General features: G+C 42.1%; 1 protein-coding gene across 4 annotated transcripts in view; it reads right to left on the bottom strand.

The window, feature by feature from the left end:
- The window catches only part of LYPD6 (LY6/PLAUR domain containing 6), a 114,262-nt gene extending 89,987 nt beyond the window's left edge, over nucleotides 1-24,275 (bottom strand). The window contains exons 1-2 of one of the 4 annotated variants that reach the window (XM_074363628.1): nucleotides 23,980-24,275; nucleotides 3,835-3,914 (exon numbers count right to left, since the gene is read on the bottom strand). The gene's annotated coding sequence lies outside the window, so the exon portion shown is untranslated. Of the gene's footprint in view, nucleotides 1-3,834; nucleotides 3,915-5,903; nucleotides 6,090-23,979 lie in introns of those variants that run through there. The other 3 variants (XM_074363626.1, XM_010950263.3, XM_074363627.1) reach the window with 3 other exon arrangements.
- Between the last annotated feature and the right edge of the window lie 290 nt (nucleotides 24,276-24,565).

The raw sequence follows: 24,565 nt of genomic DNA, 5'->3' as shown, positions 1-24,565 counted from the left end.
CCACTATTCAGTCTACCATGGGAACCAAGGATGCAAGACTGAATCTGATACAACTGCAGAGCTCAAACAGTTCACAGACTACTGAGTAAAACAGAAAAAAAAAAAAAAATTCCAGTACATATCGAACACCTGAAAACAGTCTCAGGGCTATTAGAGAAGTATAAACAAAGTGCTCTGGATTCGTCTATCTCATCCAAGAAAGGAAGAGGAGGCCTCATGATAAGAGTGGCAAATGCATAGAACTGAGCACTGATATGTGCTTAAACTTGTGGTGAAGGGCATGGGAAAGCCCATGAAAAAGTTGGGAATATTGAACAGGTTGGTGTGATTAGAGCCTGGGAGAAAGTGACAGAAGAAACTGTTGAAGAGGGATATTGAGGCCACATCATAAAAGGCCACAGCAAGGGAGAGGGACTTTACAGAATGAAAAGGCAATGAAAGCTGTTGAATCCCGCACTCAGATGTATGTTTTCCAAAAAACACTCTGCCGGCAGTGAGGAGAGTGAATTGCAGAAGGCAGACCCAACTTACAAGCTACTTCAATAGTCCAGAGAAAAAAAGAAGACTCAGCCAAGGAAGGAATAGAGGACATGAAAGCAAAGGTGGATTTGAGAAACGTTTCCAAAGTGAAATCAACAGGACCAAGTGACCGAGTCAATACAGGAGGGAGACAAAGTGACGCTCAGGCAGCTGGTGGATGTTGGTGCCTCTAAACGGTCCAAAATTCAGACATAGAGGGGGGCAGCTGAGTGAGGGATATGTTTCAGATTTGCTGATGAGAACCTTTATGGGGGCCAACTATGATTGTTTAGTGAGAAGAGAAAGCATGCAGAAATGACATTGATGAGTCTGAGAGACTAGAAAGAGGTGATATTTGGAGTCAGAGGACCCAGGCTCTGGTCCTTTCCCCACATTTATTAGTGACTTAAGATAAGCTGCTCCAAATCCCAGACCCTGGGTTCCCCATCTATGAAGTGCAAGATTTGGAGTATTAGGCAACCATTAAATTCCCCTCTCATTCTAAGTTATATAGGTCTGACATCTGAGTCTTCATTTTCTTCTCAATATTTTCTTCAAACAGTTCTCCCAGTCACTCTTGACATTAGCCACTAACAGAAACTTTGAGGGGACCTGATTTTCAAAAAAGAGCTAGAGCTTGAAAGGGGAGGACAAGGGCACTGTCACTGCACACCTACCATGCACCAGGCACAGGGGTCCTAGAAATGACCTGTGTCATGAAAATCAAAGGTGGGAAGCTACAGACAGTAGCTTGTGTTTTCTGTTCCAACTTCGGTGTTTTATTCAGTCCCCAAGTACTCCTTTCCTATTAGTCTTTAAAATGTGTTTGTGCCAACAGGGCAACAAATGATTTTTCTTCTTGGATATTGAATAATTACACAGGGGTTCATGAGAGCCTAGAGATGGAGAAGGCAAGTAACTAATTTTTAAAGTCTTTTATTTAGAGAATAGTAAATCGAGATAGTTCTCTAATGAGGTCACTGATATTACAGGACAACATCAAGCCCCCACTTTAAACAATTCAGCGGCACCCGCTGAGTCTGGCTGTAATTCTCAGCGGGGTGGGGCATGGGGACTTAGCACAATCATCCTGTGGGTTTTTCAAATGATGAACCCGCCCCTTTCCTCTATCCCACAAGATCCTTGCACTTCTCCAGTATACGGAGTATTCATCTTCCTCTTAAATTTAGAAGCAGATAACAAAGAGACTGCAAATTACTAATATCTAAAATCAAAATCCATATTCCATAATTGGATACACACATATGTTCTTACATATGTACATATATGTATATGCATGTGTGTCCAACTAGGACATATATATTGTATACATATAGATATAAAACACCTCACTGGGTAGACCTCTACCCATTCTGTTGTGTCTCCCTTCTACCTACACACGCCCTCATCCTGACCTTATTCAAACACACGACTTCCTTCAATTGACTGTGCTGCTTTATGTCTGCGTCTTGGTTCACATTCTTCCTTCTTGTCCTCCCCAGGTCAGACGGTGCCCTTCAGCTGTCGTCTTCTGGTTAAGCCTTCCCTGATCTGAACTGACCACTCCCTCCTCTGTGACCCACCGCACCTTCTGTCATGATTTCTGTAGCTCTTTATTGGAAGCTTCTTATATGTCTCTCTCTAGTTTTCAGTTTCCAGAGGTAGAACAGGCAAGTACATGATTGATACTTGTTGACTGACTGAATGAATATGGTGATAGAAGAAGAAGAAGAAACATCAAGTACACGATTTGGGCTTCATAAGGTGAACGTATATTCCTTTCCTCAAAATCCATGTACAGGCCCAGAGAAACAAGTTTTGTTTATTTACTATCAAAAAATTAATGGTAAGAACATCCAAAAGTGCTGCTGTTTTTGAAATATAATATATTCCATGGTTTAAGGGGCAAAGAATGAACCATGCACACAATATGGTCAGCAAAACTTATTTGATTAGAATTTTTAATTCTATTTATTCTTCCATCATGTCAATAAAAAGTAGAATTAAACTATTACCACCCTAAATTTCATGCCGCAGCAAGATTATAATTTGTAATACTAAAACAGTGGGACATTTATTTTTGTTCCATCAGTACTGAAACAGCTACAGTTTTACCCTTCAGGGACATATTTATGGCCACATCAGTCAACAAGCCCAGAGAAACAGCTCTCATGGAATATGATCACCACTGACAGCAGAAATAAAGTTAGCATGTTAACATGTGCCGCGTGAGACTGTTATTACAATGTTCACCTACAGAACCACCCCGAAGCACACTCCCCTGAACCCTGAAGAAGAGAATCAGGGAACTGTGTCTAAATCTTCCCTCCGTCCTAGGAGACAATGCCTTTTCTAGCAAAAAGTCAATTATAATGCAAACCTCAGCCTGTGATATAGGCACTTGAAGTTAAAGCCCGCAAAGCTCTCTTTAGTAAGAGAAAAATCTAATTCAATGGTTAAATGCCAATCAGGGTGGGATAACGAGGCAGCAGCTGAAAACACAAGATTTAAAAATCCACTGCAACTCCTTTGGGGACGCGTTACTGCCGCATGGCTGTCAGAAGCAGAACGTGAGTGAGTTAGCACCATTAACTTGGGAACTAAAGAATGACTCCTATTTAAGTGAACACATAGAGAATCCCAGGAAATTTCTTAAGAGTTACATGTTAAATGGGCCTGGAAAACTTGCTTAGCCTTGAAAGTATATGCAAATGAATTTGAATAATGAAAACAAATTAGGAAGTAAGGCAAAACCGAAACTACATTTTCACCAACTGTTGTACATGTTATACATACATAAAGACTCAAATATCTCCTAAGGTAGTCATGAAATTTGGGCCTCATGACTGATCTATTCACCCTGAGAAAACATTTAGCCTTTGGAAAAGGGCATTATCTGCTGGGCCTAAAGTAGGCTGTGAGCTTCGTCATTCGACCTTTTCACTTGCTTCTCCCGAGCTGCTGCTCCTCTCTGCATTCCAAAAAGGAAGATGAGCATCACTGGGGCTCAAGGGAAAAGACCAGAAGAAATCTGCTCTAAATCACTGACCCAGGAGTCTCCTTCTGTCTACGCTAGGTCTTGTCCCAGGGTCTTCACCAAACCATGAAAAGCAATGGCACGGCAAGGCAGAAGTGACCAAAACAGAAGGCTCCCGGAAGAGGCCGGGAGTCACAGGTGGGGAGAAAGAGGTGAGGTGTCCATGGATGGGGAAGAAAAACATCTTATGTGTTTCAAGGTTCTCCAGCCCACACTGATTCTCCTTTTACTGGCACACAGGACAGGAGCCACCAATGACAAGTACAACGTGATCCTACCCGCAGCCACAGCTAATTGGTCCAAGTTGACATCTGTCCCAGGCTGGGCCAATCAGCTCTCTTCTTCAGGACTATTGATTCTGGGAAGAGAGAGAGCATGAGTCAGTCCCATGTGGTGGCACAAGCTATGAGATGTGTCCATCTTAGGAGCATTTGAGGTCACCTTTTCTGCACCTGGGCTGCAGTAAGAAAGAATGAAACCAACAAGATGAGAGAAATGAAAAGATGGGGAGAGTACCAGATGCATTCAAGTCCCTGCTAGCGAGGCCCAACTATAGACCTGGCCTTCCAGCAGTTTCACTGTCTGACTCTTCCTTCAACTATTTTCCATTTATTCATGTAAGGGAGAGGTGGCACAGTCCAACACCATAAAAATATAAAGCGTACAGACCCAGCAATCCTTATAGAGTCCAAATAGAATAAATTAGGAGTAAGAAAAAGATCCATTCTGCTCCACACATGAGACAGTCCTTCAAAATAAATTTTCCCAAGCTAATTTGAGTTGGGTTTTTGCCATTTATAAACAAGAATCAAAATACTTGATACAAATAATAAAGATTTTATGCCTGAGTACCTTCGAACATAACAGGAGACTCAGAGGGATGGGTAGTTTGAGAAGCCAAGCCCTCCCTGACTCCAGCCTTCTGAGCATGCACAAGTCCTTTGTCATGCTGATCGTGGGGTTTCCTGGGAACTGTTCACTCATATGCATGTATATGTGTACATACATATGCATGTGGGTTTATGACAATCAAGTCTTAGCACCAGAAGGAAAAGCCAACATCTCCTCTTCCTGACTCAACGCAATCTCGAGAGAATGTGAGACTATTCTGCGAGAGTAACAAAAACAATTTTGCAGCCCTCAGAGAAATTTTGAGAGTTTATAATTTTCTAAAACTATATGCAAGACTTTGATAAAGCTTATAAAAGGCTAATGTGATAAGCATTACAGGTAGCAGAATGTATAATGTGGATGTGATAAAACTGATTTGAAGACCAGGTTTCATGCAAGAAATTAGACTTGACACTTGAAGGCAGACTTAGTTCCTATCAGATCAATGTAAACTATGTACCTTAGCAAAAGGTGATGTCACCAAAAAAGTGTAGAATGATATTAACAAGTTTGGATATTTAGAGATAGAACCCTGAGACTCGTGCTAGTTTTCTTGGTCACCTCTGGGTAGTCTATTCACAAGCCTAAAATATTAAAAACACTCTGACAACATTCAATATAACTTTGAAAAGATGAAGCCATTTACCAGGAACAAGTTTTGTCCCACAGGAAACAATATAATTAATTTCGGCCAATTTTAATTAAACAAATTCTAGTTCTCTTCAGAACAGTATCTCAAGGCTACTTTACAACACACAAGTACTCTCCACCTACATGTCCATTGGTCCTCAAACCTCCCAAATGAGCAATTCTCAGGACTCAAGAGCTCCCAAGGCAAACAAACTTCCACTTCCCGGGTGAGTGAGCACAAGAGACAGTTTTCAGCGGGCCCAGAGGCTATGTAAGCCGATACTGTCCAGGTGAGCTTCTTCTCCAGATTTTGCAGAGTATTAATATGCCTGCGCTTCTGTTCAAACTCAAAGTAGATTGGCTTTTTCACACAATTAAAGGTCAATATCTCTCCCAGCCCCCTTACTCCACAAAGTGGAGAGAAAAGGTGAGCCCAGGTGGCTGAGGGATTCACATCGCGGTTTTCCACCAACAGAGACACATTCCTTAATACACAGGGGACAAAAGAGGCCAGAAAGAGCCAGCTGTGGCCTCGTCTGGTCTCTTGTTCCTACAGGGGCTGATGCTCTGTGCCTTTATTTTAAATGACTTTGCCTTTTCTCTCTTAAAATGCCACAGGGAAGAAGTTACCTAAATGGCCTGGGCTATCGGGGGTAACCGCCATAGCCGCCAGCATCACCACCCCACCTCTTACTGCCTTAAGCACCAGTGCCATCTGCCCACAGAAGTGGGGCACAAAGTGTGTGGGGAGGATAGGGGACTAGAGGAAAGAAGCACAGGATCTTCTGTTCGCATCGTTCTGATACCAGCCCCTATCTAGTCTTACCTTCTTGTGCCAGACTTTAGGATAGAACTCCTCTTAAAAACAGCAAAACACGCTGCTAAAGTTGTATTTGATTTTCTGAGCGAAGCTTCAGTTCCCTGCACAGAAGGCAGAACCACCGTGCCTGGTTCCTCGTTAAGCAATGATCCTCATCCCAAGCCCCACTGCTTTTACCACCATCTGACTGATGCCAGAAAGTTTTGATTTGCAAGCTGGACAGTCAGTGAACAGAGCTTTTAAAACGTTCCAAGGAGCAGAGTTGTTTTTTGTTTTTTTTAATGAGCATATTTAGGTTGTTATGAGTCAAGTTCAAAATTCAAGTCACATATGAACAATTTTTATAGGGGGAGGAGTAACCTGATGTTCAAATTCATTTGCCTCCCATTCGAAGTAATCCATCTTTGAAATTTCTGCGAAAATTCTACAGAGTTGCCCAGAAAACGGCACCAACCATCTGTAAGTAAAAACAAAAGCTCTCTATAGTATATATCACAGGTTCAAAGCACTTTGGCATCGGCAGATTGAACACGTTATTAAAAGAATTTAACTGCAAGAAGAGCTACCATAATTACACAGCAGCTGGTCTAATGTTGACAAAACAACTTTTAAAGGCTTTCAGAAGCCTTAAAGGCTAATCAATTAAAAAGGCATGAATAGCAATGTGCGTCCTATCCTTAACACCGCAAGCTGCATCTCCTGCAGATACAGTGAGGTTTTCATTTTGGAACAACCACTTCTTACATCCCACAATTGAGCCAAACATGTGAATAAATTCTCAGCTGTGTCTAGGTGAGACTATTATACTTAAAATAACTCCATAAAACTCAATTATAAACGTTGAACCTGATGAGCATTTCCTACCATACCAGCAAAGTTTTTATCAAAATGCCAACAGCTCATGCCAGAATTTGTGCTGACTGTACCCAGAGAAGGCAGAGAAATGGCTTAGATGATTGTCTACACCGGCTGACCATGTGCTGGAGGCACAAAGAATGAATGAATGAATGAATGAATGAACGAATAAATGAGTGGATGCTGCAGTGAGTCTGGATGCTGTATCCAAGCTCCACTGACTTACTCCCCTTGAGACTTGTCCCGGTGGTCATACGGAATGGCCTTCTCCGCCAGGACCAGCAAGTTTCCTTCAAGGTCCAACTCCAAGCCCACCTCTCACAGGAAGCTCCCCTACCACTCCCCACAGGTTTCTTGTCTGAACCTCTTACATTCAGAGAATGCGAGAAGACTTGACGTATCCCTGCATCCAATCCTCTTTGGGGCCCTCACATTCTTCTCCACAGGGGCAGAGAGTAAATGATTTAGGTCTCATCACAACTACCCACCCCTACCGTGACGTTGTGAAAGCAGCCGTCCCCACGTAAACACACGGACACGACTGGGTGCCAACCAGACTTTATAGAAGGAGGCAGGAAGAGGACTTGGCCCAAGGTCAGTAATGTGCTGACCCCTGCCCCACCAGCCTGAGTCCCCTCCTTCCCACTGAGTGCCCAGGGAGTCTCCTTGGGGACACCTCCAGGGAAGGGGCCCCTCACCGCCACCTCCTCTAATTTCGGAAGCTTCCCCTCCCATGGACCAAAATGAGTCTCCCCACCACGGGCAGCCACTGTCACACCTTCGCTTTCTGTTCACCCTTCCTCTCCTAAGTCATTCTCCATCACCAGCGGGCTCTGCACAGACAGGCCTCCCAGAACCATTCATTTAATTAAAGACTCCCCTCTAGTTTTGCCTTCTGGAGCCGCAAAGAGTACGCGTTGTACCTCCTCCACCCCACGGCCTTTATGCCTTTGAGGATCCCTGGGGGAGATGCGAGTTTAGTCTGACCACTCATTTGGGATCTATCTCACGGTGTGTTTTACTGTTAGTTTTCTTCGTCCGCGTACACACTTTTTTCCTCCTCATTTAGATGGCAAGTGAGGCATAGTCCCGGGCACACGGGCTCCATTTAGTTTTACGAGACAGAGTGGCAGAATGACCACAGAAATATCAATTGACAAATCTTTTTAAAAACCTTTCTCCGCAAAGTCAGCGGGGACAGCTCATCCCCGCAGCGGTAAGGCTGCTGGGACGGGCAGTTCTTCGGAGGCGAATCATTCTCCGAAGGTATCACCGGGGATGATCATTCTAATGTGAGGTATCATCCTAACGCGGCAGACTTCACGACACCAACACCCCAACTGAGAGCTCTGAGGCTGGGCCCAGGGGGCCCTGCTCACACACCCAGCAGTGGCCTTACCACGGCCCTGTCTCGGTCATGTGAAGACCCTGTGCTATGCAGCCCTCTCCTCAACGATCTCCACCCCAGAGCAACACACACGCCGTTGATATTTATGTGACAGCACGTAGCCAGCCTTCAATAATCCACTCTTAAATTTTAAAAATGAAGAAAACCCTTAAAAGCACCCCTTATAAACAAGGAACTCTCCTTAGGGAGAGAAAGGGGGTCCCTCACTGAACCCCTACTTTCAAAACACTAGTGAAATGATTATTTCACCATGTTTACTTCCAAAATCTATTCTCCAGGATAATTCTCTTTCATCCTCAGTTATAAAATAATGCATTAAATAGGCTAGTTTAATATCATATGTTTTAACATCAAGGGTCTTTAAGACCATAACACTTACGTGATCTCATCCAATACCATTCTGCTTTTTTATATTCCTTCTCCCCACCCCTATCCCTGAAGGACAGGGAGGACGTATTCCACAAAGTCCTATACCATCTCCAGCCACTCCAGAAGCAATGATGGGTGCTGTGTTTGAACAAGAAGGATCTGCTTGTGGACGCTCACCACGGTGGTGGAGGGGCCCCAGCAAGGGCAGGGTGGGCACCTGCCCGCTCTGTGCTCCAGAAAGCCCAAGACGAGCCATCAGCTCGGCCACACTGTCCAATTCAGCAGACACTGGCCGTATGTGGCCATTTAAATGTAAGTAAATTAAAATTTTTTAAAAATTAGAAATTCAGTTCCTAAGCTGCACCAGCCACATTTCAACAACTCAGTAGCCACATGTGGCTAAAACTATCATATTGACCAGTACAGACACAGAATACTTCTGCCACCACAGGAGAGACTAGAAAATTCTACCGGACAGGCTAGCAGGTCCACCAGGCTGCTCACTGACTGCTGGTCTCCAGCCAACACCTAAGGGGTTGTGCCCTGCACCTCCCTGAAACCCAAAGAAAAAGTAGAGATAGGGAAATATCACAGCTGGTTCTGCCACACCATTACCACCACATCATCTTCAAGGCATTCTTGAACTACAATGAACAAAGAAACACGTAACGTGCTCTTACTCCAGGGAGTCCTGGCAAAGTCCTCAGCTTCCCCAACTCCACAAGAAACTTTAACCCAGAATAAAAATGAGACTTGAGCCTCACCTAGATTCTAGCAAAAAGTAGGGGGAGAGGTAGCAAGAGGCAAAATTTTTCAATTTGTTCTGAAGTCAGCCTCCTTTATGTTATATTATGAAGTTCATTCTTGCCTTAATTATCACTTTGCTTTAAAAAAGAAGGCAGGGTTTTATGTCCTTTATAAAATATGACTCCAAAGTTCCAAAGAAAGCATTAAAACACTTACATGCCTTAGATTTATCACCAGGCAAGTAAAGTTGTTCAGTCCTCTGCCTCTAGGTGACACAGCATACAATTTTTGTTCAGTTTTACTGAAATTACTATCTCCCTAAAAGCCAAGAACAAGAAAAAGTTGCTAATAAATTTAAAATGTCCCACGTAGTGACTTCAGAGAACATAAAATTATGAGAGGAACTAAATTCAAATTCCAGGCTGCTTTCAGAAAGATGAGATGACCTCCCAGAAGTCTATAAAGTCTGTGGAACATCTGTTTTGATAACATATGTACTTAAAATTCCCCACATGTCAGTTTCGAGTTACTACAAAATATAAGGTGGCACCAGCTGCGAGGATGAAGGGGAGAAGCTGCAGCTAAAGGGTCGGGAAATTTTTGAGATTTTTAATGGGACTCGAGGCTCTTAACCATTTTCATGTCTCGATCCTGGGAAATAGATGGAACAGGGACTGAAAGTCCTACCCCTTCCACAAGTGAGTAAATTCTACTGGGATCTTTGTACTAAGGGCTGTGGTGTGTTTAATTCTCGAACCTTTCAACTAAATGCCCACCCCTCATTACTTCCACCTCCCCAAATATTATCCATCTGCAGGGACCAGTTCCACTCTCACACTTCCCATGAAAGCTGCTTTATCTCTCTGGCCTTCACTCTCCTAACTTCTCTCGGCAGCTATAACCAAAAAAAATAAATAAGTAAAGGACCTTACAACTGCCATTTACTTGTCCTTACTCTGCTCTGACAGGCCCATCTGATCTCCTCGGGCTTATGAATCTCCTCCTGTCTCACGGCTTTTACAGAGACAGTGACATTCTCCAAATTATATCTTCAGCCCAGACCTCTCCCCTCTCCCCAGCCACTGAGCCCCTATCCCTTATGTCTGGATGCCTAATAGGCATCTCGAAAGTCAGGTGTCCGAAGTCGATCCTCTTCCAAATCCACTCCTCCTCAGCTTCCCCACATCACTACATGATAATCCCACACGTTCAGTCATCCAGCCCCAAACCTTGGAACCATCTTTCACTCCGCTTTCTCACTCATTCCCCACATCCTACCCTTCAGTAAATCCTATCTCCTCCACTCCTTTCAAATAGACAAAAAAAAAAGGCTCTTTTTCACCACCTCCACTGCAACCACCTGGATCTAAGCCAACATCAGCTGGATTATTGCAACAGCCTCCTTCAGCCTTGTCCCCTCCCTCCTATTATTTATTCTTATAGTAGCCAGTCGTCTTTTAAGTTGTACATTTAATCAGGTCATTCCTTGGTACAAATTCTTCCAGTGGCTCCCCAACTCAATTGAAAGAAAGAAAAGGAAGGAAGGAAGGAAGGAAGAAAGAAAAAAAGAAAGGAAGGAAGGAAGGAAGGAAGGAAGGAAGGAAGGAAGGAAGGAAGGAAGAAAGAAAGAAAGAAAGAAAGAAAGAAAGAAAGAAAGAAAGAAAGAAAGAAAGAAAGAAAGAGGAAATGTCTTTGAAGTAACCTCCAAGGTTCTGCTTGATGGAAGGGCTGCCCCCTTCTGTCTTTGACTTTTACTTCTTGCTGTTTGGAGAGCAAGCAAATTCAAGATGCCACCAGAGCACCTTTCTGCCTGGAGGTCCCCAAGGCTCTCTCCCTTACCTGGTCCAAGGGCTCATGTGACACCCTCACCGTGGGGTCTCCATGACCACCATGTTAAAGTCACCACCTGCCTCCCACTCACCTCTGACATTCCCTCTCCCTCTTCTCCACTTTAGTTTCTCCACGGCACTTATCATCCGCTGGCATGCTGCATATGGTCTTATTTGTGTCTTATTTTCTACCTCCTCCCCTCTAGAATGGAAGCTCTTTGAGGACAGGGATTTCTGTGAGTCTCACTTACTGATTTACCCCCAGAGATTTCTGCTTATTTCATTCATTATTGTGTTTTCCACCTTGCACTGTGATTGGCATGAGTTGGTTCTCCTACATTTATAGAGAGACAGAAAGAGAAGCCATTCTAAGTTTCACAAGGACAGCTGCCATGTCTTCCCCTTCCTTTTTATATCTTTGGATAGGTCCCAGAAGAAAGTACTTTTGCCTGATTATTGCCATGTTTGCATTGGCAAGTGTGAAACATTTGGTCATTAAAGATTTTGGACATGTTAAATGTTGACAGTGTTGATGCAACATTAAAAGATGTAACTATTTTTTGAAGATTTCAAAGCTATTTAAACTTAAGTTCATCATCTATTCAAGTATGAACAATTCTCAAGATCACCAGTAAGAGACAGTGTCTTAAGTGCTGCCAAAAAAATGACATAAACACCTGCCCAAAAAAGATGGGAAAGGAAACCTTAATACTGTCATTTGTTGGGTAAATTACAGCAAATACAGTCAGTTTCAATGCCAAGTCCCCAAACAAAGTCATTTAAGTTCTTCTGCTTGATTATTAAAATAAATAGATACTTTTAATAAATCAACTCCACTTTGCCAAGCAATGACATTGATAATGTCCTAGACAAATTGTTAGGGAATTATGGATACTGTTTGAATGCAGCGGAGAAAAGAGGAGACTTTCCTCTCCCCTATTTGAAAAGAGAAAGGTGTATACCCTGTTACCTTCCAAACAACTGGTCTTTTGAATTGAGATATAGTTGATGTACAATATTATATGTTACAGGTGTACAACACAGTGATTCATAATTTTTAAAGGTTATACTGTTTATAGTTATTATAAAATATTGGCTATATTCCCTGTGTTGAACAATATAACCCTGTAGCTTATTTATTGATACATAATAGTTTGTACCTCTTAATTCCTTACCCCTGTCTTGCCCCTCCCCTCTTCCCTCTCCCAACTGGCAACCACTAGTTTGTTCTCTAGATCTGTGTGTTGTTTCCTTTTTCAAACAACTAGTTTTTAATAAGGGAGACTTAATAGTCAAGAAGTCTGAGAAATGGCGGGGAAGACTCAATCTTTCTACACATCCAGAGCACAGCCTATAAGACATCAACAATCAAGTACAGACCAAATGCAAAGGTGATTTTTTTTTCACACAAGATGACTTGAAGTTTATGCAGAAAACTCTCTGAAAATCCAGCATCCATAAAGTGACTGAGCACTCCAAACATGCCAAAACAAATCCTACCTAGTGGTTTTAAGGCACTTAGGCCCCATCCCATAGAGAGCACCTCATTCCTATGTGAGAAGACTCAGTCTCTTCCAAAGCTCATTGAGCTGCTGCAGTACAGAATCAACTGATGGATACATCTGTTTTGTTCTCTGAAACGTGTACAAAAATTTCTAAGTAGAGTTCTTTTATCTGTTTACCTTTAGAAACAGGGAAATGAACATTAAACACTAACTAGCATCATGTGGGGGGGTTATAAAAAATTTACTTTTAATTGTTAAGAAAACCAGCCTCGTATGCCAGGCAATGGTTACATTACTGGCAGACAGGAAGCACTGCTCGTTAACTCATCTGTTCATTTATTCAGCAAACACTGATGGAGTAGGGAGAGTGTCTGCTCTTCAGATACCTACAGAGCATCTACTCTGGGCCAGGGCTTGCAATGTGCGATGAACTAAAAACACCATTCATATGTTTAAGGGAATAGAAAAGGTGGCCTCTATAAATGAGAAAGCCAAATTCAAAGACCAGGGCACGGCACAGCTTAGAATCTTCACCAGGACAAGGAGGTGAGGAAACACGAGTCCTCCGAATCAAGCCCATATCATTATATGTTTTTTATCACTTGGGAAAAAAACAGATATAAATTGTTCACCAAATTTCAAAATTCAACTTAGAGTTTAAAAATATAACTAGGGAGGGTGGGTGTAGCTCAGTGGTAAAGGGCATGCTTAGCATGCACCAGGTCCTGGGTTTAATCCCCGGTGCCTCCATTAAAAATTTTTTTTTAATATTAAACATGTACAACTAATTCCAACTTTTTAACAAGACCAGAAAAATTAAATAGGAATATTGATGTTTCATCAGAGATAAGCTTGAATTCAAATAACAGAATATCTGACAATGATTCTTAAAAATTGTAAATAAAGGTAGAGCAAAGACAACCAAACTTGAGACATACTGCAACATGTAAATTTATATAAAGGGGAAATTATTATCCTATTTTGGCTTTTGTATACTAATGTTAACTAATAAATTATTTCTTTAAAAAAGGCTTCTCAGCATTTTGGCTAAGATCAAGTATAAAAACATATAAAGAAATTTAAACTCATAGCCCACTGTAAACCGTCTGCTGTAGATTACCTGTAGGTTACCCACAGAAATTTAGATTATTCTAATTTCAGAGAATTCACGAAGTGCAGCAATGACCATATGAAAACTAGCCGTTGTGAGTCCTTATTCTCTAACACAGAGATGACACACAACCACCGTGTTTTCCCCTGCTCTCCACCACCTCTGAAAGTGGAGCTATTTCAGCAGTGGTACAATCTAGATGGAGCCACGCTGTGCCCTGGACTCCTGCCTCTATTCCCCCCTCCAAACATCCCCACTTTTACCAGCTCCTCATCGGCAAAGGGTGAATCTGGCAGGAGCCAAACAGAAAATCCAAGATTGGTGTTGGTGGGGTGAGATGTGGTAAACATCTTCTGGAATCCCGAAGCTGAAGGGATGAACAGTGCACATTCTGTACACAGTCCGTATTCATCTTTTCATCTTCACGTTACAGCGCTGTGATTAACTGCATTGCTTTGCCCAGAAGTGCCTCTATCAGAATAAAATCTGGGCCTTTTATAAATTACTTCTTTCTAAAATATTATCCCCTCTCTATTAATAAATGTTTTCAGTGTTTTTATGAGGGACTGTGCGTGTGTATGTGTGTGTTTGGGGAATTCATTATTTGTGTTTTGACTGCCTGTGACTTCTGCAGTCTAAAATACAAAAGTTACGGGCAAAGTGCACACCCTGCAGGTTTGCGCCATCTCAACGTGCTCTTAAAGTAGATGCAGGGATTTTCTAACAGTACATTTTTGGTCAAAAGGTTTATGTACAACACAAAAACTCTCCCAGGTGAGAGGCAAGAGGCTAGCTCAAAAAGAAACAGGAAGAGAGATGAACTATCTAACTGTAGATTCACGGAATTTAAAACTCGGAAGGACCTCAGACAACAGCTAGTCCAATATTCAGTGCTGCACAGAACACTGCCCCTCAAGATGTACATTCAAAATAGGTTTAGTTGTTTAAAAGGTTGGGGATTCACTGAAGAGTACACTTCCTCTTTCAGATATTCAGAGTGATCGTTCACTTACTAAAAATTCTGAGAAGTCTTACAGTTGAAAAGCATTTAACCCAGTGTTTCCCAAACATTTTGGACCATCGTGCTTTCTTTCTCCCTCCACATCCCTTGGATCCAGTGTCTTTCTGCAGATCCCACTCTAAAGGGACTGATCTCGTACACCCATTTTACAACTGAGGAAACGGAAGTTCAAAGAAGTTACCTGGCTTGGCCAAAAGCTGGCAGTTAATTGGTGGTTGATAATTCAGCAAATAGCCTGATCAGAGTTTAGATAAAAGTGGGGCATAAGCAAAGATCCCTACACCTTCCATTTCCACCCATACCTCACCACAAACTTGTTGCCTCTTCTGTGTTTCTGTCTCAATCCCCTTGGATTCTTGGATTCCCTCAACTTTTACCTCCTACTTGACCAATATACAGCTGTTAACCAGCTTGGGTTCACTCATTGCCCAGTGTGTGCTTCCCCTCAGGGAAGCCCTTTGATGAAGATCTCTTAGACTCTACAGTTGAGAAAGTGCCTTACCACTGGCACGGCCCTAATGGAGGCTGAGGCAGGAACACGGCACATAACTTAAGGCAGGTAGGGCTTTGTGGCTCTCCTTAAATTTATTTCTCTTTATTTTAGGGATTCCCCCAGATAAGATGGGAATCAGGACTGGAAAGTTTTCTTAAAGTGGCTACAAAATAGATGATCCTTTCCTTCTTGCAAATCCTCTAGCGCCTTCTTGTCTGTACTCTTTTTCTTCTTTCCATTTTCCATGTTCAACCTTACTCAGTACCCTGTTCCAGGAGAGATCTGAAACCCTCGTGCAACGTCAGAACTGCCCAGAAGCTATGGGAAACGAGTTTACCTGCTTGCCCGCAATGTCTTCTAGGTGCTACAGCATTCAAGTTTCAGTTTCTTAAATTCGCTTGGCCTAGCTGAAAATTACCCCTTCTAGTAAAGGTTTTTCCTACATAGGTCCCAAGCTGAGAAGAAAGTACCATTCCAAACAGCTCCTCTCCTTAAAATGCTATTCCAACCCCAGTGTTCATAATAGCACTATTTACAATAGCCAAGATATAGAAGCAACCTAAATGTCCATCAACAGATGACTGGATAAAGAAGATGTGGTATGTATATACAGTCAAATACTACTCGGCTGTAAAAAAGAATGAAATAACACCATCTATGGGTACATGGATGGACCTAGAGATTATCATTCTAAGTGAAGTAAATCAGACAGAGAAAGATAAATATCATATGATATCACTTATATATAGAATCTAAAATATGATACAAATGGGCTTATTTACAAAACAGAAACAGACTACAGACATAGGAAACAAACTTACGGTTACCAAAGAAGAATGGGAAGGGAGAGATGAATTAGGACACTGGGGTTAGCAGATACACACTACTATATATAGTAAGGTCCTGCTATATAGCACAGGGAACTATATTCAATAACTTGTAATAACCTATAATGAAAAAGAACATATATGTATCATTGAATCACTTTGCTGTACACCAGAATCTAACACATTGTAAATTAACTACATTTCAATTTTTAAAAAAGCATATGTAGAAATCAACCAGAAAATGCTATTTTATTATATGATACGTATTGCCGTTCATTTAGGAAGTGGAGTCTCTGAATCACTCTGATGGAAAAAACACCTTTTGCAATCTGTTGATTTTTACTTGCCTGGTTTGGCTATACCAAAGAATAACAATACTGACAACAGGAGGAGATGAACCCTGAGTTGTTTCTCAGAACTGGGTGGAGCTGATGCTGATCCAGCACATTTCACCTGGTGATCCTTAAAACAACATTTTAAGTCAGCTGGCTGTGATTCCAATCTCCAACAATGGAACAGGAAGAACACTGGCTATTAGAGATTAAACAGATCTAGCCTTGTCTAGTTCTCCGTTTAAAAAGCAAGAGCCCTAACTATGTATATTATGCTCTTCTATGAGGTGGTTCATGAAACAGTTTTCAATAGCAAAGAAGGACTTTGTATATGTTTATGATGTACTGTCTTCTATTTTATTCTATTGGGATAAGGATCAAACACGCTGAACACGTGCTATATACACGTAGCTAGGGGCCACCATGGAACTGAGAGACGAAGAATGCTATTAAAGTAGTAAGAAATTACATATGAATACTTAAATCTGGGTGAGGGGAAAAGAAATGATTATTTTCTTCCTTGAACTTTTCTGTTCTTTTCATGTAATAGAAATTATCTATACACTTTTAAAAAGCATAGTACAGCTTAGTATGAAAGAGTGGAACAGCCAGCTTTCTATTTCCACGGGTGAAGATGGCATATTTCACTTGCCCAAGTCCTAGGTTATGGTGAGTGATGGCTTAGAGTCTGTTCCAGAAAGACCCTCAATATCTAGAAGGTATTCCCAAGAAACAAAAGCAAGGAAGTGTCTCTGAGGAGAACAGTCACAGCTTAGGGCATTTGTGTGTTCTTGATGGACATCCAGAGACTAAGATTAAATGGAGGTTGTCATAAACTACAAAATCTCTCCCTTCCATCTCAATCAGTCTTCTGTGATCCTTCGCCCCCTCCCCCCACCCTCATCCTCACTCTCCCCATCCTCACCCCCCAGCCAGTCTTTATAGCTTCTTCTCTACAAAAGCGGTCAATCTATTCAACACAGTCATTGAAGGCTTCCTCTGTGCAAGATAATATGCTCATGCTAGCATTCAAGAGAAAGAAGACATGATGTAATAATAAGCTAGAATGTAAAAAGCCATGTCAGTGCAAAACACAGGTATATGTAAAAAAATAAAATTTACACTGATGGGGGAATCAGGAAAAAAGGCTTCTTTGAGGAGACTGCATTTGAACTAGGCCTTGAAGGATTAAAAAGACTTCTCAATTGGGAAATAATGGATGAAAAGACACTCCTGACCAAGGACATGTCTGACCAAGAACAAGTCAGAATTGCTACAAAAGTTTCTGAGAATTCACTCGGTTGGATGACTAGGAATATGAATTAAAAGGATTCCATAAACGAAAATTCTTCTATGAAGTTACACATAAAAAAACCCCATGTACTTCTAATACCATTCTTTTGATCCTGTATGGAAAGACCCTACATAAATGCAGAATATTGCTTCTGTTAAAGTCAGTATTTTTAAGAGTTAATATTTTTAGAACACTTGAAAGGAATTAAATGTATTCTGCATGGATAATCAAGTCAAAGAACAGTGAAGATCTACATAGAAAGAAAAGAACAAATTCCAGGGAGATATGCTAGATGTTTTAAATTTTTTATTATAGATCTCATGCTCTTAGAAGCCAAGACCTTTGTCTTTTTAACTTAGCTTGTTCTCAATATCAACATTCTGCCGACTTTCAGTTGCTCAAAACCATTTTATTAGATCAGCATTATTGGGTAGTTTTAAATGTCAAAAAAAATATGTTGGCTCCCCCTCATCTGGGAATTTAAAGTTTAATTAGTGCAACCCCCTGATTTTATAGTTGAAGCAAATGAAGCCCAGACACAGGGCGCCAAACTTGCTAAAGGTCAATCGGCTAGTTAATGGTAACCAGTTAAACTGGAGGAAACTCAGTAAGTCGCCCAGAGTCACACAGTTCTGGCAAATGGTGAGGCTGGAATTAGAACACGGGAGATCGAAAGCCTCTAACCTTGCTCTGCACTGCCTCTCTGCCAATGGAAAATTGACATAACCCCTCATAAACAGGTAGAGTCCTGTAGATGAAAAGCTATACAAATAAAGAGTAATAAATGCTATCACTCTATGCACGAGTAAGTGTATATATTATCTAAATTCCTTTAATGGCATAAAGAAACTAGTATTTCTACATGTCTTGATGTAAGCAAATAATGTGTACATTTGCTAGTTTATATACTACGTGGTACTAAAAAGGGAGATGGAATGGCACGAGAATAATGCAATCTTTATTTTTCCTGCTTTTTAGAGCACAGAATATTAAGAAACATATTTTTGAAAATATGCACCAAAAATCCTACCACTCAAACACATTAACTGTATTGTTATTTAATCATTTAGAATGCTTAGAGATACTTATTTTAGTAATTCAAGTAACAATCATGATTTCAAAAAAATAATGACAGAGCGAGTAGGACAATCTTGGCTTTAAGAACCTCTTACACATATGGCTTCTAAAAAGCCTATAAAAAGAGAAGATTTTACACCCAATACTTCTGTTTTGCCCAGCAATCCATTACGTTGCAATCATTCATGCATACACCTGAATGTTTTTTGGAATGACTTTAAATTTTACCTTGCATCCCCTCTTGGCAAAAGAGAGAGTAAGGATGAGCAGATGAGACGCCGGACAAGAGACAAGGGTATTTCATAGTCTTTGAGCTTATTACTTTCTGTCAAATATCTACAGATGTGTTCTAGTTCTAGTTTTTTATTTTCATGAAAAAGAATCCAAGTTCACTCTATTTGTAACTGTGTGCATGAGAATTTGACTTCCGGTATCTGCAACCTCATAGAGCAAAAATGTCAAGCAGGTTACCAGTTATGGTAACTAGTCACCAACTATAACTATGACCCCCAATTGGTAGACTGGGAGAAAACTAAAATTACCTGATGGGGACATCATACTTGGGGCTTCTCTCAGGGCCATGATTCTGGAAACTGGGCACACCCCTGATAAGATCCTGGAAGCTTTCTTTGTCTATGGAGTTGTTACAAGAGATGCCAGCTTCCATTAACTTGGTTCTTCATATCCCAATAGTTATGGCAAAAATGGAATGCCTTTTAATTCCCCAGTTCTCACTACCTAGGGAAAGCACGAGTGTTCATCTTCAGCCACACTTTTTCCTAGTGCCAAATGCCAAAAAAAAAAAAACAAAAAAACCCCACAATTTTTAAACATGCTGCCTTTTCTATATAGGGAATTCTGGGGGTAAAAAAGGCAAATTTTTTAATCACAAATTTTTCAGAAGACATAGAAACAATAATCAAGTGAGTCTTTCTTATAGTAAGACTATATGAAATCCGAGGTTATAACACTGTATCTTATTTTCATAACACTTTTTCTTATAAGAGCAATATATGTTCATTGAAGAAAATTTGGCAAATATTGAAGAAAAGGAGACAATAAAAACATCTGCAATCCCATAAAATCCAGAGATAGTCACTATTAACGTATTGATGTATTTATTTCTATGGAGATAGATGAACAGATAAGTAGAGAAGATTTATACAAACTTACTCAACTACACATTTTTTAACGGTATTACACTAATATAGAATTGTACATACTTCCTTTTTCTTAACATTGACTTTAACTTGGTGGACACACTTTTTTTTTTTAAGAGAGCTGAGAGAATATTATCCAGCTAGGTTGACCGCTGATGGGAACAGAATTTAAAAACATCTGTAAATGTGCTTGGGATTGCTTTTCCCAAGTACACTTATCTTCAATCTTCCATTTTGACTTTAATCTTCTATTATTTTTCTTCCCATTTAGGTTGTCTTTTAAGTTATTCCTATGGTTCAACTTTATCAGCATGGTTTTCACTTACCCATAAGAACTACATATCATCCGTAAACATTTATAAAAGTTGAAATAAAACCATGCCCAAACTAGTTCCCCTGGAGAGTTTATTTGTCCACTCAGACAAGTATCTATTTATCTCCACTCTTTATTTCTTCTTTCTTGGCCAAACGAAAAAGTCATGAATAGGGAGGGCACTGGGATTTGAAATCCAGTCAGGCTTTTTGAAAGTTTTAAAAAAAATCACATTTTCTGCAACATTTTAGCACAAATAGATTTCTGCCTTAAACTCTAATACATTATTCCCATTCTCTCCAAAATAAGTTGTATTACTGTAATCTGTGTTCACTTTGAATTCTGATCTCTCAGTTGTCCACAGGGACATGGATCTGGTTTGATGGCTCCAGGGTCCTACCTGAAACCATTCCCCTGACAAGAGCCCCCCAAGGCCATCAGCAAATGTCCTGGAAAGCTGTCACTTACACACTAGGGTTCAACACGCCTGGCTGATGGCCATCCTGGTGATTTAGTATCTAGTCTGTTGATTAGGTCTGGAGTATCCTGAGCACTTGCCATCTTTTGATCTATTACCTCCAGTGTGTTTATTGCTCGAGAAAGCCTGGGTATAGGAATACCACTCAGCAAAAGCAGAAGCAAAGAAGTCGTTTACACTGTGTTCCCTTTTTATCTCTGAGTATATGTATGGTACGATGGAAGCCAAGTACTTCCACAATTCTCATTTCACAATATGAAAGAGCCTTTCATTATTGTTTTTGGGGATCCATTGCAAGGATTTTGCCACATTCATTTCTGGCTATCTCATTTTTAGTGTGCCTGGGATCTGTTACCCTTCATGGGCCTAATTTAATAACCTGACCCTTCAAATATTCCTAGCTACATTAATGCAAACAACATTAATTCTACTCATCTTAATAAATATTACACAATATCACAAACACAGTAAGCAATAGTTTTCCAAGAAAAGATCTGCAAATGATGGGTTTTTAATAAATAATCAGATGGGCAGGTCTGTAAGCTTCTTATTGCTAGCTATACAAGTGAAAATATAACCTCTCTTTAATCAGTGTCTTCTGTTGCATTTGTAAACTAGTTAATGAGGATTTCAGGACTTTTGTCCAACTATTTTATTTTTATTTTTCACTTTTAGTTTTTTTTCTGGGCAGAGAGGGGAGGTAATTAGGCCTTTTTTTTTTTTCTTAATGGAGGTACTGGGGATTGAACCCAGGACTTCATGCATGCTAAACCTATGCTCTACCACTGAGCTATATGTTCCCTGCCAAGGACTTTTGATAAGTGTTTTTTGTTTTTTCCAGAGTGGTTCTGGGTTTATTTAAGTAAATTGTTTTCTAAGTCCTTTTTAAAATTCAAACACTAATCATTTATTAGAGCTTTGTTGTAACTGTCTGTTGAACTCATGAGGAGTTTCTGCTTGTAGAGTGGGAGACGTGTATTTCTCAAACATCTCTGCCACTACTAGTCACTTGATTTTCCTGAAGCACTACCATAAGGACATCATTCTTCAGGGTTTTGATGATTTGTATTTATAACAACTCATTAATAAAAATAATATATCGCTTTGAAAATGATAGTTCCTTAAAAACCATTATTAGCTTTCTCCTTAAATATTTATCAGCCCACACATTAGTGGGAGTTAAGTGGTACTTAGCAGAGAGTGGGAATGGTACACAATGGTCCCGATGCTATGGGGTGGAATAGTAAAAACAGGTACAGAAATTAGAACCAGGAAAGAAGGAAGCCCAGCACAAAGAAAGGAAGGGAGGGAGGGAGCAAAGGAGGGAAGAACTTGGAAAACAAAACAAAACAAAAACTTGAACTCTGCTATTCACCTTGGAAAAGTCACTCAATCTCTGAGAGCCTCAGTTGTTCCACCTATAAAATGCAGGTGATACATAACTTCCTCAAAGATTCTTTAATTAATAGATCTCAATGTTCCCTCTAAACTGTACAACATGATGCAAAGGATGGTTTTTTACTTGGCATTATTTGCTATAATTAACCTCATTTACGCAGCTTATGCTATAAACATTCATTTTATAAAGACGATCAACAGCTTCAATACGTAGACCCAGGAAATCGTATCTACATTTTTCGGGTGTGGAAGCATTTCTGATATTTTTAACCCAAAAAACTAATTCAAATTTTTAACAGCCTTTGTGTGTTTGCAAGCTCCAAACGCTTACTGTATGCTCTCAGGACTAGAGTTCTGTAAAAACCATTTTTTAACCAAGGAAGATTCTTTTAAGTCTTGTTTCAGTCTGGTGCCTTTGGCCAAGGTGGAAACTAAAATTGAAAACAGATAGATGTTTTACATTTAAATAGGTTTAACATAAACCTGCATTAAGCCATTTCATGGACGATTGCACAAATATCTTTTGCAAACTTAGTACACGTGAGCACATATACAGTAACCCTTAATGTCTTCCAGAGAAATAAGGTGCAGATCCAAAATTCTAAACAGCTACTTCGAGTTCCTCTCACTGAAAGAAAATGTAATGGCTTTCAGGGAATTGCTCTAATAATATCGAGGCATCTGCAATGGCTGGCCAGAGCAGAGCAGAACAGAGTGTGTGTCACCGTAAGTCAATTTAACAAGAAATAAGCTTCCCCCTGGAGATTCTAAACTCTCTAGCCTCCCACAAAGAAAATTGAATTTTGGAGGTCACACCTTGGGTAAATTACCAGAGGGAGAACCTTAACATTCTTTCTGTCAAACGCTCTGGGACGTCAGTGCTATTCTGCCAACAAATTCGCCACCAAAGAATTGCCCCCTCCTCAACACCCTCCACCCCCAAATTATAACAAGTCCTTGCAGTCCCCTAGGAAATGGCAAATGATTGTGACACTTAAGATGCCAGGGACCAACCACGCCAGATGCAATCAAGCTCAAACAGCAAGTTTTGAACCGCGCCGTGAGGAGCAGGATCCATACTGAGCGCAGGGGTTTGGGGGCGGGGAGCTCGTGAGACTGTGACGGGGGTCAGAGCGAGTCGGATAGACCCACCGATAGAGAGCTTTAGGTTAAAATACACTAGCCAAATATAACCAACGGAGCTGCTTTTACTGAGGAGAAAAGCAGGTCGCCAAGTCAAGTCCAGGCGAAGCCCTGGCTCCGTGAGTGAACTGCCCCCTAGCCGAGTCCCCGGAGTGGGTGGTCGGAGGGCTTGGCGCGTTCTCGCAAAGGCGGGAGGCGCCCCAGCTCACTGCACCTGGGGCACTCCCCGCCACGGCCGCCACCCCTCTACCCCCAGCCCCCGCACGCCCCGCAGCAACACGTGGGGCGCTGCCATTCCACCGCCTCGGTTTTCCCTTCGGCTGGAGTTCCTGGCGGACGCACGCATGGCCCTGGGAAGGTGCTGAATTACTCCTGGGAAAGATTCCTGCAGCGTTGAACTTGGCTGCTCCTGACATTTCCATCCCACCCCCTGCGCGCTAGCGCTACACACACGCACACACACGCCCCTGTGGACCTGCCCAGGTTACGCGCAATGCTGGCTGCCCACTCAGGGGCACAACACCGGAGAGGGATGCAGAGGCCAGGACCCTAGCTCTGCTGGCCAGGGGCGAGGAGGGTGTAGGCGGAAGGACTGTCCTAGCACTAGGTAGTTCCAGGGACTCAGCCCACTCCGTGGCTGGCCCAGGCCCCGCATTAGCTCGGGCCGCTGGCACGAGCCCCGTCTCCTTTTGTGCTCTCCGGGGAAGCCCGCCTCTACTCACCCGGGCTGCACGCGGATTCCGGCCGCCAGCGGCAGTCCGCTGCCCCATCCCACGAACACTGCGGCGCCCCCAGAGTGTGCAATGCGGCGCCCCGCCAGCGCGCGGCCGGAGCCAAGGAGTGCGTGGAGGGAGCGAAGGAGCGAGGGAGGGAAGGAGGGGGAGAGAGGGAGGAAGGGAGGGCCGCGGAGAGTAACAGGGCGGCGGGGGCCGCGCGCGCCACTCCCACTCGCGCTGGGCACTCGCCGCTGCCCGCAGCCGCTGCCCGCCCGCGGGGCCTCGCGGGCCGCCGGGCCAATCAGCGCGCGGGGGGAGCCGAGCCCTCCGCGGGGCGCGCTCATTGGCCCGGAGCGCACGACCCAACTCCGGGAGAGTGGGCCCGAGAGCCAAGTCTGCAAACTCCCGCCCGCACGAGCTGACGGTCCCGCGCAGGTGGGGTACCGAGCTCCACACTCCGGCCGGCTGGGCGAGCCTCCTGAGTTCTGCGAACTGAACCGGGAGGATCTGAGACCTGTCCTTGAAGCCCGTTCGCAGCAAGCGTTCAAAACGAGCAACGTTTGCTCGGGTTGCACTGATCCCTTCCTGTGAG

This window comes from Camelus bactrianus, chromosome 5, assembly GCF_048773025.1.
Source record: "Camelus bactrianus isolate YW-2024 breed Bactrian camel chromosome 5, ASM4877302v1, whole genome shotgun sequence".
Lineage (NCBI taxonomy): Eukaryota > Metazoa > Chordata > Mammalia > Artiodactyla > Camelidae > Camelus > Camelus bactrianus.
Note: the sequence above shows the minus strand (reverse complement) of the source record. Positions and strands in the feature narration are given on the sequence as shown.